The 22,163-nt window shown below is 42.4% G+C and overlaps 1 pseudogene; it reads right to left on the bottom strand.

Moving 5' to 3' along the window:
- Positions 1-5,107: 5,107 nt before the first annotated feature.
- LOC147728822 (uncharacterized) lies at positions 5,108-6,245 on the bottom strand (annotated as a pseudogene).
- Positions 6,246-22,163: the final 15,918 nt, after the last annotated feature.

The following is a 22,163-nucleotide window of genomic DNA, read 5'->3' as shown; positions in this document are numbered from 1 at the left end:
ATCACAAATGATAGATCGGGAGAGAGGCTGAAGATGGGAAAGAGTGTCGACGTTTCGACCCAAATTGATGCAGGCATACAGTGGAACCTTGCTAGAGGGTCTTCATCAGGACAGGGACGAAATGGGGGCAATAGATTGGAAATGGGATTTCGCAGATTGGGCAGCAATACGAGGTATTCGATATCGTTCAATATACTTCATCAATCGAACATGGTCATTTGATAGATGGAGAATCCGCCACGTGGGTCGGGATCCTGAAAATGTTGGTCGAGCCGTTGGCCCTGAAGGGTGCCTTTGGAGTTAATCTCTCCGGTGGTAAATCAAACCGTGTTCTGACACACTGGAATTGCAGGACTTTCAAGGGAGTCTGGGTTCTATAATGCAGATTTGCAGAGGTCGGTAAAAAGACAGCCTTCGGGAGAAGTCCAATTTCTTTGAAAAGGAATTCTCGGACTGTCACAGGGGTCTTTTTGAACGTATTGTAGTTTTGTAGGGCTACGAAACGGCCGCATAAGTCGGCCCAAATTCCGAAGGAGTAATTCCAGGGCTTACACAGGGGTGTCTTCCATCCAACTTTGACAAGTTAGAAGAAAGCATTTTACATATGTGTGATTTGTATTATACGGTTTGTTATTGAGGATGTGGTTTTTGTGGAATGTTCAGAAATAGTTGGGTATATGATAAATATGTTAGATGTCGTTTTTTTTTTTTAAACAATCTTATTGATAGTTTTTTTCCCCGTTGTTATGTGATGAGTACAATTGAAATCACTGTTTCTACTGAAATTTAATATATTCTGAGAACGGCAAAAAAGGAAAAGAAAATAATTTATAAAATGTTAAACTTATGCTGTGTTGTAAAAAATATAATATTATATATTATAACTGAGACAAAACAGACCTAACGGTGATCCCTTCCTCTTGAAGCACCTAATATCCAATAGCCCTTTTTAAATTTCCAGTTTTTCCCTAGTATTAAAGAAAGGGAATCGTGTACACACTGAGTAGCACCCACCGTCCCGGTGCCTATTCCCTAAGGAATTCAAACTTGGTTTTTACAACAGCAAAGGTGCACCACAAACAATAGTGTGTCCAAGTAGATTTTACAAAAAGTCTCAAGCGATGAATTTCTTTTTTGGATTTCCAATCTTTATTCAACAAAATGGGGTACCACACAACCGAGCGTTTCGTCCCTCGCAGGGGACTTCTTCAGGGCTGTTAAATCAAACCAAACATAGAAAAAAGTGTAAGACATATATTCCTATTTTTTTTTACAACTTAATAGCACATCTAAATACATGATTTACATGGTTTTGAAGCAATATACTCCAAGTTTAAAAAATTGTCATTTAAAAAGCAAACATAAGAGTGTAAATATTTACAGTGCATATTCCACATACAAGATCTAAAACAATCCCAGGTTCCGAACCCCTGGGGAGAGTCTTACAACTGAAGGACAGACAGTGTAAAGAATTAAAAGAGAGATGGGAAAAAAAGGGGAAAGGGAAAATTTAGAGGGTTAGAGAATTTACACAAAATGGGAGGCCTATACAACATGCACCACCCTATTAACCCCTTCGCTGTGGCGGAAATTCCGCCGCAGCGCTAAGAGGGCGGGGGGGCCGAGCGGCGCTTGCATGCTCATGACGGAGCCGCTCTGTCACGAGCTGCGGTTGAGCTGTGCTCATGACAGAGCGGTTCTGTCATGGCCCCGCCTGCTCAATGGAACGTCCAGCGCAGGCGTAGAATTCGCGCCGCGCAGGCGCGCCGAGCGGGCCATGACAGAACCACTCCGTCATGAGCACAGCTCAACCGAGGCTCATGACGGAGTGGCTCCATCATGAGCAAAGAAGGGGTTAAATGGCCAATATCCAGTTCACATGACGCATCTGTATGTGAAATTTGAGTAAGTTGCAGAGGATAATGGAAATTGTATCCAGTTAGATTTCTACAAAGACAATTGGACGTGAAAAATCGAAAATGTATCTCCTACATTATGGCTTGTAGAAAGAGAGAGCATGTACCATAGAAACGTGTATCTCCAATATATTTAACAGAACAAGGAGAAACTGAATTTCTGATATAAACAGACCTGGGAGACAAGGAGATTACGGCGAGTAGTTGTATTCAGTGATAACCCATATAAAGTTATGCACAATAAATGAATAATATAACTTCCAGATATAAACAAACCTGGAAAACTCAGAAGTTGTAGTGGGTGGTTATATATAGTAAGCCCCCATTAAATAATGTGAGATCTAAATTGTACATATGATTGGATAGACAATCCATGACGATGTATATACCTTGTTATGATTGATGTTGACCTCTAGGTGAGGATGACTGATGTTCTATAAGTCGGTATTCTTACGGCCTCAAGTGTCTAGATGTGTCTATAAAGAAGACAAAAAATGGTTGCAAGAGCAATTAATCTAATATATCTAAACTAACTTGGACAATGGACCTACTCAGTCCTGAAGAAAACATCAATGATAGAGTCCGTACATTTTAGGAGAGAACAATACCTTAATATTTTATGTATAGCCCGATCTATATTTCAGGGATGTCTCTTTACTTCAAAGGAGGTCAAAGATAGCTTGTAACACCAGTCACTAGGGAGAGATCGACATATGTTGGTCTCTGTAATAACAATAATTCAGAATGAATTGTGAGAGCTATAACCCTGTTTAATCTTGACAGAATGTTTATCCCAACGTCAAAAAGCAATCATATACATGACCAATAGGAAATGTATCAAGTAAATACCTTCAAAACATTATTCAGGTCCATGGTGGTTAATGATGCTTATAGAAGAATACAGAGACGTAGTATGTTACCAGACCCGGGCTGATTCTAAGTTGTATATTCATAAACCTACAAGATATGAAGGCCAAATAAAATAAACAGTTTGTCTATCCGTTAGCATGTATATGAAAGATTGAGTCACAAAAATAAACATTGTAAGGGTGATGAACCATAAGTAGCTCATGACTATACCAAGGGAGTAAATCTGAATTATACTAAACAATAACAGGAATGGGGACATGAACTGCTCATATCAATACATAAGATAGAGCCTAAGCTCACAAAGTAGTGATATGATATGGAATTACCCAGGAGGTGTTGATAAAGTAACAGTCTGTTTTGCACAAACACAAGACTTCAGAACTTACTAAGAGTAATAATTGTTAAAAAGGAGATAGAGTAACCCCATGACCTTAATATAGGAGAGTCCAAGTTAGAACATAAGAACTCAATAGAGGTAGAGTAACCCCATAGCCCTAATCTAAGAAAAACCAAGTTACAGCATAGAGTTTTCTTACCAGTCTTAGTAGGACTGCTCTGTGGGTATCAAAAGGGAATCTTCCGACTGAAACATGATAAGTCCTCCGGAGGCCAGTAGAGAACAAGCTATTGTGAGCTCTATATATACCTGTCTTAACAAGGCCAATGCAATGCACCTGTGTAGCCTGCAAAGTCCAAAACAGCACATGGCAGGATCGCAGGAACGGCAGCTATCTTATAACGGGTCAGAACAGGGGCGATGGAAGTAGAAATGCCTTGTTAAGCCTAAATAAAATATTGATAAAGATGCCAGATAAGGACAAAACTTATGTAAATTAAATGACTTTTACAGCATTCTTAATAAGGGGAGCAATAAGAAAAACGTGTTATGTATATATAACCAGAATATATCGGCTTTAAAGTTTAAAAAACACGTACAAAAAAATAAAATTATAGGTCAAATAGAACCTACTTTGAATTTGGAAACAGCATACGTTTCTTAATCTCACAGTCCGAATTATGGGTTGTCAAACCGGCTCAAACGTTGACGTGAAAATAGATCCTGTGATGACCATAAAATATGCAGTGGACATCTTGTAATGGGCAAACGGGTGCATGTATAGGCAAAGCCAGACCTGTAACTAGCCCATCAACTGAGTACATTTTCGTCCATGGAATTGAATTGTAACATCCAGAAGGCAACTTGATTTAAATGATATAATTCTGGGCCGATTATTAATGATACTTCGTCTTCGTAGTACGTGAGGGTCACGTGATCCCTACTAAACATACAGTCACCATTTTGAGATGGGACTAAAACGAATTGAATCTTTCGTGAAGTAAGGATATATATTTCAATTAAGGAATTCAAAAAGTAGAATACTTATGTATATAGATAAAGTATCAATCATACTAGTAAGGGACAGTTGGCCCATTCAGTAAGTGAAAAAATAGCTGATTGGCGGACCTATTCATATTACGTGACCCACTTAGGGGACGTTGGTAGAAAAATTGTGACAGGTTAGATAATAGTAAAAAGGTAAACAACCAGAGGATCACATGTATATATGCCTTCTTTAATATGACCCAATGCTGCATGCAGAGGATATAGCATGGAAGCGTTTATGATCAAACAAACTCCATGTCCCAAGCTCCTTTGAGATGACCCTAACCATAGCCAAAGTCTGAACCAACTATTATGAGCAAGGAGTACCGGAAGAGAATACAACGCAAGAAAGTAACTGAGAAAAATAACTCCAAATACCAGTGTCTGTTAGCTAAGATATATAGTTTTAACTAATGTATAGTTTCGTGGCCAATGCCATAGCACATGACACTCTGCAAAAGAAGGTTAACCATGAGGAAAAAATTGTTGAACAACTGTCAGGGAAAGGGGAGAGTAGCGGAGAGGAAACAAAAATTATGAAAAATACACATTAAAAATCCAAAGAAACAAGTTCATTGTTTTCTTGACTGTCAACCTTAGAAAGTTGTGCACGATCTATTTACATTACAATACTGATTCTACACTATGGAGGATGCCAGCTTGGTACATAGTCAACACCCAAGAAACATTTTGTCATATCTAAGTGTGTAGTGCAGCTAGGGACTCAAATCGACCTATTGACATAAGGAAAGTTGGAAATGTTCCGGGGAAAGAGAGGATAGGATCTACAATATCAATCATCCATATAGGTCCTAGAAAAAGGTGGGCCTTTTGACTGGGTAGATTGTTTATTACAGGAAGTGATGTAATTCATCTTCTGTGTTAAAACCCTGTTCTATGCAACGTAGTCTACATATCCATCCTGCCTTGCGTTGTCTTAGGGCCAGCACCCTATTGCCACCTCTGGGGTGAGCCGGCTCATGATCGATGCAGAGGAACCAGAAGTTTTCTTCAACTTCATTTTCCTCCTGCATATGGTAAGTGAGTGGATACCCTAGGTCCCCATTATGTCTTGCTCGCACGTGTTCCTGTATACGCACCTTCAATGCTATTTTGGTGCTCCCCACGTAAATTTTGTTGTAAGCACATCCCAGGACATATATAACATATTTGTTGTTACAATTAATCAAATGGTCAATAGTATATTTCTTTTTGCGATTGAAACAGAACTCTTTAGTTCTATTCTTTCCTAGTTTGCACATGTTACAATCATTACACGTGTAAAAGTCTTTCGTGGTGGTTGTTAACCAACATGATTTGCTAGGGGACACTACGTAACTGGGGCACAGGATGTTACAGAGTTTTTTACCCCTTCTGTAACAAACCTTAGGTTTCGGTGTAACTGATCCTTTCAATGTGGGTATATCAGAAAGCAGGTGCCAGTGTTTCCTTAGAATGTTGTACACTTTATTGCTCCGATCTGTAAACTGGGTACTAAAGGCCAACGGCCTATTAGTAGTATTGCTGACAGTAGTTGAGGCTAATGCAGTCTTTCTCCATACTTTCATCACCTTTCTATTAGCCTTTCTTAATGTCTTTGCCGGGTATCCTCTCTCCAGGAAACGTTGTTCAGTTTCCATGATACTAGAGAGAAATGTCTCTTCTGTACTAGAATTGCGACGCATCCGGATCATTTCCCCATACGGAATGTTATCAACTACATGTTGGGGATGAGAACTATCATAATGCAATATGCTATTACATGAGGTAGCCTTTTGATGTGTGCAACTATGGATGATGTTATCCTGAATGAAAAATGTAACATCCAGGAAATTGATTGATTGTTGGTCATGTTCCATTGTGAAACGAACGTTAAATAGATTGTCATTAAGATAATCAAAATAAGACTGGAGTGCAGGGGCAGGCCCATCCCAGATCATGATCACATCATTGATGTACCTGCCCCAAAAAACCACATGCTCCATCCATTCAGATGCATGACGTCCCCAGGCATGCTCCCGCTCAAACCAGCCCATGAAAAGGCCGGCATAAACGGGAGCAAACCGGAAACCCATGGCAGTCCCCTGTATTTGGTGATACCACTTTGAGTCATGGAGGAAGAAATTCTTAGACAATATGAGTTCGGTCATCAGCACGCCCTTGTGTAATAAATGGTCCGCTGTTCTTTTTTCCAGGAAGGATTCAAGTGCCCTTATACCGAATTCATTTTAGATACAGGTGTATAAGCTGACCATGTCAAGGGTAACAAAGATTAAAGTCTCAGACCGAGTAAAGCCCTCAAATTTTCCTAGGATATCCTTTATGTCTTTTATGTAAGCAGGGAGGTTTTGTACCATAGGTTGTATGAAAGTAGCCACGTTTTCAGTGGGAGAGTTGACACCAGAGATGATAGGGCGGCCAGGTGGAAAAGGGCCGCCCTTGTGGATTTTGGGCAAAATGTAAATACAAGGGTAGGAAGGAGTCTCGACCGTTAAGTATTGGCACTCTTCCTCACTGAGGAGACCCACCTCCCTCCATTCTGCTAATCTCATGTTAATGTGACTAGCCAATGCTTCTGTTGGATTTCCAGTTAATCTTGTATAACAAGTAGTGTTAGATAATTGTCGATCTATTTCACCCACATAATCATTTATATCCATGAGGACAATGTTCCCACCTTTATCCGCCTCACGGATCACAATAGTAGTGTCTGATTTTAAATTCTTGAGGGCTGCGGCTTCATTAATCGTAAGGTTGTATTTGCGGGAACCTACACCTCCGGAATCTTCTAACAACTGGTAAAAACTTTGTGACACTTTTTCTTTGAATGTGTCTATATTTGGGTCGGTTCCAGTAGGTATAAATTTCGATTTTGGTCTGAGTCCACTTTCCACACTCACATCTTCTGAAATGTTCAATTCCTCTCTGACACACTCAATATTAACAGATGTCTCCAATTCAACAGTCATCATTGCCTGGATTGTTTTTATTTTGTTCAAGGCAACTTTATCCCATAAAGTTTTTACGTTATGGGATAAAGTTGCCTTGAATCCTGAGTGTCGCCGAGGGCCAACTAACCCACCAGATATGTGACGAAAGTGCCAGAGAGTTGCATTGCAGAGAGGTGTAAAATGGGACATGGCTTCGGATTACCTCTCTGCAATGCAGCTGTATGGTGTTCAATAGAGACACATGGTGGGACCCATGGACTTTCAGGATAAAAAGAGACCAGCAGGTAGATTCATCAAGCATTTTTGCGAGCTCAAACGGTGCGAATCACAAAAATCGGCCGTTTGTGCCCGCAAAAATTGCATTTTGGATTCATCAATGGTTCATGCTCTCGCAATATAAGAAATTGCAAATAATTGCAAGTTCTGATATTGCGATTGCATTTAAGGAATCGCAATTTGCGATTCCTTATATGCAATGCATGAACAATTTTAAAATTGCGATTTCGCAATCCGGGGCCGCTATTTACCTCGAAGTCTGACTACGTGGTAAATAGCGAAAACTTATATAAATGCACTTTTGTGCATTTATCTAAGTTGCATGTTACACACACACATGTCCTTTGGACATGTGTGTGTGCAACATCAGTGTACATTTCCATTACAGGGGTGCTACACCCTGGCAACCTTGAAATTGCATCGTTATTTGCGATTCGCAAATTGCTTATCACAAATAAGGATTGACTCCCCATTCATTCCTATGGGCCTTTAGGCCCATAGGAATGAATGGGAAATCACATCCTTATTTGCGATTCGCAATTTGCGAATCGCAAATAAGGAAGCAGTAGAAATCGTAAAAAATATTGTGATTTCTACATGCATCCCGTTTTGCGAGTCTGTAATAGCGATTCCTTAATCATCATTAATACAGACTCGCAAAAGAGGACTTTGATGAATCTGGGGTCAGATTCCTTAACCTAAAACACGTCACAGAGAGTGTTCGCATATGTCACATGAGGCCGCATCCTTTCCCTTTACCACTCTATAAACGTGTCCTATCACTTTGCCAAAACCTGAGTACTTATAAATTTATCTTGTTCTCTCTTTGCAGCACTGAAATTACTCTCCTTATTACTCATATAGTTAAGGATTGGCCTATCCATTAACCCTAGTACAAGTTAATTTCTTTATATACTATGCAAGCAGATCTGCAAGAAGCTACAAAGTATTAATACAGTCTTCAAAACACCCAGTTTATACCTATGTAGTTTTGGAATCTCCCTGTCATAGGATATCGTGTGAACTGAAAAAAAAAGATTTGATTAGTTCATAATATTTCCCATTGTACTTATTGAAGGACCGCAATCATTCTTCTTTGAGCATTTTTGGAGACATAACTCTGTTCTCACCTCATGTCACTCTCATGCAAGTTTTTATACAATTAGCTAGTAATATGTTCTTATTGTAACAGCCTGCTAATCCCAAAGCACTTATGGGGCAAATTTCGAAGCATCCTGTGCACACAATATGTCACTTTTTATAACATAATTATAGCGCAAGACACTCTTTCATATTTACAAAGAGAGGAAAAGGTACTCTGTGTACCTTTTCTTATCCATGTAAATACAACCTCATCATACACACCACTTTGCGTTCAAAGGGTGTTCTATAGGTGTTGCTGTGCATGTTTGCACAGAACACTCATAGAACAAGATACATCTCCAGATTTATCAGAAATCATAGATCTGGATATGTGTGTGAATGCTGCACCATTCTTCAATTAGTGTAGCAAGGCACAACAAAGAGAATTGTTTTCATTTCTCCTCATTTTTTTCTTTTAACGTATGCTACAATGCACAGCATACATTTAAGGAGAAAAATGCCTTCAATGATTGTTTTTGTGCGGGAAGGTGAGTCTTCCTGCACAAAAACAAACTCCACACAACACAGATATCCTTGCACCCTGGTGCAAGGGTGCCTGTGCCACCACATGGCTGCAATTTAAGCAGCAGTACAGAGGGAAGCATAGACTTGCAACATATTTATGTACATAGGTTGCATCCCTGTGCTTCAGAAGTACCCCAGCACACTGCAGGTAAAGGGTTACAGTGTCATGCTGCAGCACTTCCTTATAGTTCTGCACTTATACATTCACCATACACTACTAATGCATTCTTACAGTCAATTATGGAGTGTGCATACATTCATCTAAACTTTCACACACTATCATACGGTCTATGCAGACCAAAAATCGCGCGGGCTGCAGAGTTCTGTGCCACCTGCAAACGCTGGACCAGGTAGTCCGGAAGGCCTAGGAAAAGAGCATTGGCATAGTCAAGCCTAGATCCGATAAGCGCCTGCACCGTAATCCGTCTGTGCTCCGCAGAAAGTAGAGGAAGAAACTTGCGGAGCATTTTCAGAATGCCGAAACAGGTACCGGACAGGCCGAGAACGTGCGCTCTAAGAGAGAGCTTGTTATCAAGCTTGACACCTAGGTTCTTGGCAACCAAGGAGGATTTTGCCGGGGGACACATAGCAGCCGGCCACCACTGCCGCCACTCGGGATCGATGGCACAGCCGAAAAATAGAACCTCCGACTATATATATATATATATATATATATATATATATATATATATATATATATATATATATATATATATATATATATGTATATATTACCTACTGGCAGTCGCCAGTAGGTAGTTATAGTTAGGATTGTTTTCTATAGGAAATCTGCAACATTCTATTGGGAATAACTTTGGCGCCGGTTGAGGAATCTGCCTGTAATTTTCCTTAAATTTGCCTCGCTGCACTCCGTTCTTTCCCTGAAAGTTTGGGGGGGATTCGTCAAGCGGGGGCTGAGATAAAAGGGGGTCCCAAAACATGTTTTCCCCATGTTAATTTCCATAGGGCGGTTGGACTCACTTTTAACCCGAACGGCTGAATGGATTTCCACAAAACCTGGCAACATTGTAGGGAATGGTAGCCCGATGTGCCTTTGCTATGTCTCAAGATATGTGCTCCAGTGGATTTTGAGTAATTTAGGTTAAAAAATATATATATATCTGGGCGGAGCCTAACCACACATCTGATCTGATTGGCTGTCAGCACTTCATCCAAGAAATGTTGGCAGCCATCTTGGGACCAATATACATGATAGCACCTCATTAAAAAGCATTGTAGTTAATAGAAGGTTTTAGGACTTTAGTTACATTATAAATCATTTGTTTATGGTACCATACTCATTATAGGAATTGTGGTGTGTTCTAAGGTGATTTTACCATGTGAAAAAGCCTTCTGCTGTGATATCATGAATCATGTTTGAAAGAAAACTAATATCTCATGATTTTCCCACAGTGGTTTGGAAGGGTATCTATAAGCTAAACTGAAAGCATATTTTCTGTAAATTCACATTATCTTTCTCAGTCATGTGAGAATGAAGTCTGACATTCTCAGTAAAACATGTACATCCAACAGGGACAGAGACTGTCAGTTGATTCCTTTGTGTTCTACTGCAGCCTCCTAGAGTGTTCTAAAGCACAACTAAAGCGCTAACAGTCCTACTTATTACAAAGGTATAACACACCTGAAGCCATTGTGATGGGAATAAAGTGGTAACTCTTAAAACATTTAATTTAAAAAGGAACAAAATGAGGGGGTATATTATGCCATAGAAAGTATTATTAGTGCTGCAGAAAGAAAAATAAGGGCACATTTTGAGTGACTTCTCAAATCCTCTTCTATTTCATAAACAAATTCTGACATGCAGTCTCCCAAGATGGCCACCAGAGACAAAAGAGCCCAAATATCACCCAGATGTAGCCTAGGTATAGCCCAATGACAGAATGTCCCAGAGTGTTCTAAAGAACAACTAGAGCGCTAACAGTCCTACTTATTACAAAGGTATGGCACACCTGAAGCCATCTTGATTGGAATAAAGTGGTAACTCTTAAAACATTTAATTTAAAAAGGAACACAATGAGGGGGTATATTTTGCAATAGAAAGTATGATTAGTGCTGCAGAAAGAAATATTAGGGCACATTTTGAGTGACTTCTCAAATCCTCTTCAATTTCATTAAAAAATTCTGACATACAGTCTCCCAAGATGGCCACCAGAGACAAAAGAGCCTAAATGTAGCCCAAATATCACCCAGATGTAGCCCAAGCATAGCCCAATGACAGAATGTCCCAGAGTGTTCTAAAGAACAACTAGAGCGCTAACAGTCTTACTTATGACAAAAGTATGGCACACCAGAAGCCATCTTGATTGGAATGAAGTGGTAAGTCTGAAAACACTCAATTTAAAAAGGAACAACATGAGGGGGCTCATTTTGCCATAGAAAGTATGATTAGTGCTTCAGAAAGAAAAATTAGGGATCATTTTGAGTGACTTCTCAAATCCTCTTCTATTTTATTAAAAAAATTCTGACATGCAGACTGAAACATGCACTTTGAATACCAGCAGCAGACGTCCCTGGTGAGCAGTAGCTTTACTACAGTGATCTAATGTGCAACTAGAGTGCTAACATTCAGAATTTATGGCAAATGTGTGACACATCTGAATGCCTTCTTGATGGAACCAAAGTAAACAAGCATTGAAAATGCAATAGATCTCGCCCTCGTTTAAGTTAAAGCCATTCTATTTGTAATGAGGTGGCTTTTTAGCTTTGCTTTTATTAGTGTTTTTTCAACTTTCATGTAAATAACATGCATCTGTATGCATATAAGTATATGTATGCATGCATTTATGTTTGTATTTATATAGATATACAGATGATATATGTTTATATATGTATGTATATATATATATTCACTGAAAAAACCATAGGCTATAGACCATATATAGTTAGGAATTAGCATTTACAAAACCTTGAAAATTCACTGAAAAAACCATAGGTTATAGACCATATATAGTTAGGAATTAGCATTTACAAAACCTTGAAAATTCACTGAAAAAACCATAGGTTATAGACCATATATAGTTAGGAATTCGCATTTACAAAACCTTATTTTACTCACACAAAACCATTGAAATGCCATATATAGTTAGTTGCACTAACTATATATCGCGCACCCGCAATCCACTGCTGATGATGTCACATATTACATCATTCATGACATGGTCAGTGACATCACTGATGACATCACTGATGACATCTCAAATGACATCACTGATGACAACATCCAGTGACTGTATGTTTCTGTAAAGTTAAAATATGTCTTACATATTGAAGAATGAGTGGATGTATAAGTGTCTGGATGAAGGATTTAGTAGGTGCATGACTGACTGTATGAGTGAGTGATTAAATGTGTCTCACTGAGTGCATGGGTTAGTGGCTAAACTGTCTTAATTTGTGCATCATTATGTCTGTTGTTCTGTAAACTGTTGCATGTTTTGATAAGTAGCTATATGAGTAACTATATGGGTTATTGATTGGTTGCCCAAGTATTTGTATGGGAGACTGAGTGTGTGTGTGGGTGGCTGGGAGGTGTATGACTCTGTGCATAGATGTGTGAGCAGTTGATTCACTAGATGTATGGTTTCAAAAGTGCATGTGGAAACAGCTGTATGGGCGGTTGACTGTGTGCATGAGTGTATTGGTGAGTGAATGGATATCTCAGTGCTACATGTCAAAGTAAGTACATATGTAAAACACAGTACATGTGAGAGTTGACATATATAAATAACTGTGCATAAGAGCCAGTGAATGTGTGAGTGGCTGTATGGATCATTGTGAACTTGTATCAGGGATTGTATAAGAGAGTAAATATGTGTTAGTATATGTTTGAATAAGTAAAGTTTGTATAACTGTATAGTTGAGGAAATGGAGGTGTGATTGATTCTTTGCATGACTGACTAGGTGTGTGAGTAACTCCATGGATGAGTGACAGTCTGTGAGTGTCTGTTTACACTGATTGTATCTAAGGTTATATTAGAGTCTGAAGAGGTTCATCGTATTATCACATGAATGATATCATCAGTGATGTGATCAGTAATGTCAAATGAGATGTCATCAGTGATGTCATCAGTGATGTCATTTGAGATGTCATCAGTGATGTCATTTGAGATGTCATCAGTGATGTCATCAGTGATGTCACTGACCATGTTATGAATGATGTAATATGTGACATCTTCAGCAGTGGATTGCGGGTGCGCGATATATAGTTAGTGCAACTAACTATATATGGAATTTCAATGGTTTTGTGTGAGTAAAATAAGGTTTTGTAAATGCGAATTCCTAACTATATATGGTCTATAACCTATGGTTTTTTCAGTGAATATATATATATATATATATATATATATATATATATTACATATATATTACTCCAACTCGCCTTCTACTTCAACTCCAGACTTGAACAGACAAGCGTAGACCCAGATTTCGTTAGTGCATTATTTTATTTCACCAATGCCGCCATGACGCGTTTCGGGAGATCCCTCCCTTGATCACATGACATCTCATTGATTTTTCACATCGCTTTTAAAGTGCCAGTGCAGTGCAACCTCTTATAGACATAGTAGGAATACTTTTCACTTATATGCCTTTGGGGAAAATAAAAACAGCTTAAATGATTAATAATTTTTTAACCTAATGCATGGAATAAATATCACATATAAAAACTCATAACAGCATAAATGCATAGTAAGACCATTCATTTTCAACTATGTCAATAAACACCAAATTTAGTTAGTGAAATGTATAAGAATACTCGGTGTAAATGTGTGTGTTTGTGAGTCTAAAATCATCAAATCTAACCAAAGTCTCAAATTGACTATTCCTAATAAAGTGACTAATGTGCTTTTGAATCCTAGACTCTTTTAAAGTGCATGAAAGCGGGGCATTAGGACATAGAATATACATAATATTAATTCATCAAGGGTTGATCCAGTAGAAAACCTTTCTAATATCAAGAAGTATTTACCAATATATATACTTTCTATTCAATGATCTCTAAAATCAATCCCTAATGTAATAAATATATAAATAGTATTACCCTAAAATCCATTTCTCAAGTTAAAAGAATCATAAACAGTGAAAAAAGTGGAAAACGTTTCCTATCTGATTGTATATACAGTTCATGTTTTCAGGCTGGCACTCAAATAAAATCCATCTAATCATATAAACATGTCTATATAAATAAATATAAATATTCTATATACATGTTGGACACAGTCAAATGGTATTTTTTATAGGAAGGTATATAGATCTTCAGTATTGTTTAACCCATTTGGGTGTTTGGAGTCGAATCTCAGAATGTATGATGTTTCTAGACTCTTCCATCTTGCCTCCATATGCCCGCCCCTTTTAGTAGGTAGTATGGCTTCTATCACATAATATTTGAGATGTTTGGGATCACTATTATGGCTGAGCTTGAAGTGCCTAGCAACCCGATAACTTTCATCATTGTTGCAAATGGCACGGATGTGCTGTAAATTCCTCTTATGAGCTGGCAATTTCGTGCTCCCTATATATTTCAGATCACAGCTACAGGTGAGCACATATACTGCATGATCCGATTTGCACATCAAGTGCAAATTGATCTTGCCAACCCCAGGACCAAATGCCATTTTATAGCAAGTAGTATTTATGCCATATTGACATGCTTTACAGACAGAGCATTTAAAGAACCCCTTTCTAGCTTTCAACCAGGAGTTTTTTGGTCTTGCTTCTATGCTACTCCTTACTAGTGAGGTCCCCATACTGTTTATTTTTCTAAAAGAGACCGATGGATTAATAGGCAAAATACCTCCAATTACTGGGTCACTTTTTATGATAGGCCAATTTTTTATCACTATTCCCCTGATCTGTTTCTCTTGCCTGGAAAAGTTGAGAATCAGCCTTACAGGTTCATCCGGTCCCTCTTTCCTGCTCTGTCTGTTCTTATACTTCAGCAGATCCTCTCTACACAATGATTTGGATTTGATAATTGCGGTCTCAATCACTTCAGAACTATATCCCCTATTCAGAAACCGATCTTTACGTTAATTTTGCATTTTTGTTACAATCTTCATCTCTCCTGCAAATCTGTCTAATACGGAGCATTTCTCCATATGGAATACTCCTAATTAAATAGGACGGATGAGCACTTGAGGCATGCAATAAAGTATTGCCCGCCGTGGGTTTCCGATATAGAGTAGTTGTCAATTCATCTCCCTTCACTTCAATTTTAACATCCATGAAGGTTACCATAGTCCTACTAATATCTGCTGCAAAGTGCAGGTTGACTGTATTGTCGTTTAATTTTTCAATGAAATCTGATGCATTGCCAAAATCTCCATCCCAAATTATAAACCAATCATCAATGTAGCGCAGCCAAGTAACTACACTCCTATTGTATGCTTGTTTTTTTTTTTAATTTATTTATTGCACAGAGTAAGGAATCTCAGTTTCACAGCTTCTGGCCCACAACCCCTCCGGGGCCGGCCGCAACACAGTTATTCGTGTTAAGTTCTTTACATGCAGTACACAGCCTTGGGGCTGACAATCCGGGGGTCCGGCGGCGCATGGGTACATCAGTGTTCCATTGTGTAGTGCAGATCTTACATGTGGGCGGCTGCCCGTCTTTCTGTGCGTTTTTGAATTTTCGCCCTTCTCAACAACCCCTGAACTCCCTCAAAACAACACCCCCCCTCTACCCTTGCCTATATCCTTACCAATGTACCCTGCTCCTTCTAACCTAGCCAGCTCTGCAATGACCATGTCTGCACCCAACTCCTCTATCCGATAGTGCCCAACCCATTGCTAGCAAAGGGGCCCTGAAGGTGGTGTGAGCCTACCCCTCGCAGTCTGTACCTCAACTAGTGGGGAAATCGAACAGTGTGTGGTCTACCCTGTAGGTCCCCCCTCCAAGGAGCCCCACCCCCCCCTCCCCTCCCACCTTGTGCTCTGTACTCCCCTGTTACCCTCCCCCCTGATCCGCACCCGTTGTCCCCTGTGGGCATCAGTGTCCTAGTCCGGGTCGTGTGTGGGATCTGCGGCTGCCCCTGAAGGGGTGCCGTCGGTGGCGTCCTCGTTCTCAGTCTGCTGTCCCTGCAAGTAGGTCCTATAAAGGGCCCAGAAGTTCTTCGGGCGATTTTTTGGGGGGAACAGCTCGCTATACGCCTCCGTCTGCGTGCAGCAATATAGCATGTCTCACGTCCATCTAGCCTTAGTAGGAAGAGGGCCCCGTATCCAGCACTGAGCTACCACTCTCCGCGCCATCAGCATCCCCATGTCTGTGAGTCTGCGTATCGCCCCCCGAAGTCTTTTTGAGTTACCTATGAGTGCTAATCCCGGGTCTATGTCTAAGTTGACTTCCAGAATCCTGCTCATCTCGGAAAAAATGTCTCGCCAAAATCTTTGTATCCCCAGGCAACCCCGTGACAAGTGCAAGAAGTCAGCGTCTGCCGCTCGGCAACGCTCGCAGTGCGCCTCCGGACGCAGCCCATATCTGTGAAGCCGTGCTGGGGTGTAGTACACTCTTTGAAGGAACTTAAAGTGTATGAGCCGGTGCTTTCCATTTAGGGAAATACGCTTCCTGCTTTCGCAGCAGTAGCTCCACGTCGCATCATCTAGCGAGGTTCCTAAGTCCCTCTGCCACTCCAAGCGAGCTTTCATAAGTTGATTTTCCCCCTGAGATTTCGCTATCCCGTAGAGGTTTGTAAAAAGTTTCTTGGGGTCCTTATGTGTGATCACATATGTTAATTCAGGCATGTCCGGGGGCTCCGACATATCCGGACCCAGGAGTTCAGCGAGGGCGCTCCGAGTTCTGTGGAAGTGGAATCTCTGGAGTAGCGGAGGGTCAACTCCGTCTCCCCGCGCCTGGTCCCAGGTCTTGGCCGTGCCGTCGTGGAAGAGGTCTTCCGCCTTGCTCAGCCCCAGTTTTGCGAGTTCCCGTGTGGTCGCTTTGTCCACCATGGGAGGAAGCCAAAGCATCCACTCAATCGGCATCTCCGGCGAAAACAGCAATGCCCCTCCTTGGCGAAATAGGAGTGAGTGCCATGCGTGGTTGGTGGAGGATATGGAATCCAATATCCCCGTCCGGCGATCCTGCGGTTGGCAGATCATTGCCGGAAGCGGTATAGGGTGTGCAAATAATCGTTCGAGCCGGACATGCGGGATTAGCTTATCACCATGGATCCAGGTATGTAGATGAGACGCCTGGGCAGCCCTGTAGTACAATTCATGATCTGGCGCCGCCAGCCCCCCTAATTTGTATGGGAGGGTGAGCGTGGTCCATTTGACTCGCGGCTGTTTGCCCGCCCATGCCAGTTTGATCATCAGACTAGTTAGACGATGGAAGAAGGATTTAGAGAGCACTATCGGTAGTGCGTTAAACAGGAATAGAAACCGCGGTAGCACTATCATCTTCAGTAGGGCTATGCGACCCATCAGCATAAGAGGTAGTTTACACCATATTTCTATCTCGTCCTCTAGCTTACTGACCGCTCGTCCGTAATTCTGCCCAAGGAGTAGATCCAGATCCGTGTGTATCTGGATCCCCAGATATCTAATTGGGTCCTCCGTCCATTGTACAGGGAACTCCGTCTCCACCCGAGTCGTCACAGGAGTCAGGGGCAGTACCACCGATTTTGCCCAGTTAACCCTGAGTCCAGAGAGCGCGCCGAACCGGACCACCTCTCTCAGGAGTGGGGGAAGCGAGACAGCCGGGTCGTGGGCATATAGCAAGGTGTCGTCCGCATACATAGATACGACCAGCTTGTATGTGGGGAACCTAACTCCCTTGTGACTATGATACTCTCTTAGGGCACAGGCGAGGGGTTCAGCAGCCAGCGCGTATAGTAAAGGGTACAATGGGCATCCCTGACGGGCGCCTCTCCCTATGAACAAGGGGGGGGATACCGCATTACCTACCCGGACCCTAGCCGCCGGGCCATCATATAACGCGCCAATCATTTGGATAAAGGGTTCGCCCAGGCCCATTCGGCGTAGGACCTGTAGAAGGAATGGCCACTCTACGGAGTCGAACGCCTTCTCCATGTCTAAAAAGAGCGCTACCACTGGTGTGTCTTGCTTTACGTGTTGAATGGTACCCAAGACAGTTCTGATAATATAGGTCAAATTTCTGGATGGGATGAATCCCGTCTGTTCTGGGTGCTACCAAATCAGGGGCTAGGAGTGCTAGTCTGTTCGCAAGTACTTTCGCGTATAGTTTGGTGTCGACATTTAGCAGCGAAATCGGGCGATATGAGCTACAGTCAACGTGTGGTTTACCCGGCTTAAGAATGGTAACTATCATTGCCTCCCTGATAGAGCTGGGCATGGTGCCTTGTACACCTATGTCCTCCAGGAGGGTGTGGATGTGCGGCAGTAGTTGTTCTTGGAACGCTTTGTAGAAATCGACGGAGAGGCCATCCATGCCCGGCGCACTACCCGACCTCATAGAGGCTAGAGCTTCTCTGATTTCGTCCAGCTGAATGGGACGCATCAGGAATTCCCTGTCTGATTGAGGGAGAAATGCTAGCTGTATATGTTCTAAATAATCACATATTTCAGCCGTTAAATCTCCACTTTTGGAGGAATATAGCTCCGCATAGTAGTCCCTAAAGACTGCCGCCATTTCCGCTTCATCCGACACTCTATCCCCAATTGCGGTCTTTAAATCCGGAAAATGTGCCTTTCTCCTCTGGCCTTTGACAATGTTAGCTAGGACTGCGCCCGGTCTCTCTCCCTCTCCGTAAGTGCGGGCCAAGTGCAGTACCTCTCTGTTGGCAGCCTCGTGGTATCAGGAGGCGCTTAGTTTCATCCTCCGTGGAATCGCCCGGGTGGGATCGGGTTCTCGTTTCGAGAGCGTGCAATTGCCGCTCAAGGTCAGCCAGAGTGGCTCTGGTAGTCTTCAGGACACTAGAGTGCTTGGACATCGCTATCCCTCTAATATAGACTTTGAATGTTTCCCACACCGTTTGGAAGTCCTCCACCGAGCCCACATTTTTCTCAAAAAACACCTCGATCGCCTCCGCCAACTCTCCGCGGAAAATCGGATACAACAAGGAATATGGCGGGAAGCGCCAGGTGAACGGAGCGTAACCTTTCACTGGGGTTTCCAGGGTTAACAGAATGGGGGAGTGGTCCGAGGGGGTGCAGGGGAGAACCTTGCAGCACTTAATTAAGCGGTCAGTACTCGCTGTGGCAAACCAGTAATCTATCCTTGTATGTATGTCGTGGAACGCAGAGTAATGAGTAAAACCACTCTTACCGTCGTTTCTGCTCCTCCACACGTCTATCATATTCAGCATTACCAGCTTCGCGGAGAGTGACTGTGCGGCTGCGGAGGGCCGCCGGAGGGGTACCCGAAGACCTATCTAAATCAGGGTTTAGCATCAGGTTAAAGTCCCCACCCCACAGTATGTGTGACTTGTCGTGTTTGGAGATCTCAGTGGCCAGGGAGTCAAAGAATGTGGGAGAGTCAAAGTTGGGGCCATAGGTGTTAACCACTAACAATTCCATCCCCCTCCCTGTGCAGGACGCCATGACATACCTCCCCTCAGGGTCGGCCCGTAGGGTCTGTAGGAGGAATCCCGATTTCGGGTTTATCCAGGTCAGGACGCCTCGCGCGTGAGTGGTGAACCCCGCAACTGCTATGTTACCCGCTACACTCCTGGTGTGTAGCATGTTGCTGGTGGGCAGAAGATGTGTTTCTTGTAGTAGTGCGATATCAATATTGTGGCGTCTAAGGTAGCAGAGCACCTTTCTAAGTTTCCTGTGGTCGTTCAGCCCTCTCATATTCCATGTTAGAGCGTGTACCAACCCAGGGCGCTCATCAGCCCTTCCAACCTCCCTCTCAGCCATCAGGGCGCCGCCCGGGGAATATCGTCGTAGTCAAGCGTCTTGGGCAGACCAAATTACAAGCAATCAGACAGTCGAAGCAAGGACATTGATTTCTTTGAGGCAAGGCACATAGAAACAAAACATGACAACCGCAACTCTCCCATTGTCTCTTAATGGCATCAATGCCTTCCCCCCCACCACCCACTGTCATGATCTGATTTTTGGAGCGCCTGTTGAGTTAGTTCTGGTTTGATTGAAGTCATGCACTACCAAGACCAGAATGCTTAGTAGGCAGGAAGGGGTTGTTATCTATATAGGTCCCTGCCTGCGGAGGCGCTGTGTACGTGATTTTGGATCCTGAACCTGTTTCATGTTAGTACCCGTGTTGGTTCCGCGTTTGGCAGAGAGTCGGCCAAAGCGGAGTCTTTGAAGTACTGTAGCAGCTTTTTTGCCGTTGTTGGAAGCCGGAGAGCGTTTTGCTACTTGACCCGAGTTTGCCCGAGATGGTTTGAGAGCCAGTGAAATCGGAGCTCTCTATCAACGAGAGAGGGCGGGCAGCGGCTGCCGTTTGCATCAGCTGATCTGCAGTTCGGAGTTTTTCCCTCTATCCCGGCAGGAAATTACCAGGCGTTTCAGGAGGGGTAAGGCGGCGGAGATGCAAGGCGACGTTTTTTTTGGACTGCCTTTGTTTCCTGGTTGAAAGAACAATTGAGTGGGGAGTGACGGCTTCCCTTTGGAGCGTTCAACGGCGGTTGAGCGCGGCTCTAGCACCGGCTGGTGTTAGCAGATTCCTTCAAAGCAGATCCTGACAAGACTCTACCTGAAGTGGAAGGATTCCGTGAGTTATGTTTAGTGAATGACCTAGTGAGCATTGGCGCTTTGTTCTGAACAAGAAATAATGGTTAGCGCTTTGGAGTTTGATGGAAAAATATCCTGGGATGATAACGCAAATAATTAAGGATTGCTGAACATTGTGGTTACAAGACTGTGTCCTGCTTAGTATCATTCGCGAGACATTTAAAGAATAATCAAGTTATTTTTTGCGCACTTTTCATCTTTTTCATTTGGAATTTAGAAGTACACTATTAGGGGATTTATTTTGGTGCTACCCAGGAAGGCTGGAAGGTGTGTGTGGTGTACTTAATATAGGAAAAGTGTGGGGAGTGTGAAAATGCCAGGTTGAAGGCTGACCCTGTTTATTGCATTACAGATTTGAGTGTTACAGTGGAAGAAGGCTTTTTACACTACCAACCAAGAGGGAGAAGAGGAATTTATAGCTAGTGCCAGGTGGTGTCCTAGCGAGAATAACCGAGAGTAGTTAGCAGTGAAGTATTACTAATACTGTTGTATTCTTGATCTTTTCTCATTTCAGCCTTCCGTCCAGTTCCTGTTCCTTCCTGGTCTTTTTTTCCCTCACCTGATTACTCTATGCTCTGTGTATTGTGATTTCAGAGTATAGGGCAGTCTGGAGGTGGACCCCTATATAGCATCGCCCTGATCCTGAGGATACGCGGTCGTGACAGAATCACGTACCCACGTATTAATATCCTCCTGGTCAGGGGGTTCTGTAAGGATGGCCACTCTGGACGATGTGTTACAGGCATTGGGGGTGGTACAACATGAACAAGAGGCTTCTAGAGCTGAAACAGCAGCTTTGAAAGAGCGTTTGGATAAACAAACACGCAACCCATTTGATGCTACTACGGGGGGTTCTCCTATACAAGTTACGGTATCTCCACCTATACCGTTGGCAAGTCCGTGGAGATATTCAGGGGATCCAGCTACAATACAGACCTTTCTGACCCAGGTTGCCTTACATTTCTCTTGTAGACCTGCTTCCTTTCCCACCCACATATCCCGGGTGGCGTTTGCAATCTCCTATTTAACGGGGGACGCGGCCAGTTGGGCAGTGCCTTTAGTGAGATCGGATGATGTTTTGTTGTCTAACTGGGAAGCATTCCGTACTGAGTTTGAAAGGGTCTTTGATCGACGGGTCACTACCCTGAGTGCAGACAAGGAGTTATTGGGGTTACGTCAGGGTAAGAAGGAACTCGTCACCTATATGACTGCCTTCAATAGATTGGTGGTAGAGACATCTTGGCCGGAGGCAAAAAGGATGGCCTTATATTATCAGGGCTTGAATGAGGATCTAAAAGACGTGATTGCCCAGATAGACCCCCAACCCAAAACCTGTATTGATTTAATCAATCTCACCCTACGGTTAGATCACCGTATGACAGATAGAGGAGGTGAATGCAAGAGAGGTGA

Source organism: Lissotriton vulgaris, chromosome 3_1 (assembly GCF_964263255.1).
Source record: "Lissotriton vulgaris chromosome 3_1, aLisVul1.2, whole genome shotgun sequence".
NCBI lineage: Eukaryota > Metazoa > Chordata > Amphibia > Caudata > Salamandridae > Lissotriton > Lissotriton vulgaris.
The sequence above is the reverse complement of the archived record's forward strand: the minus strand, read 5'-3'. Positions and strand labels throughout refer to the sequence as shown.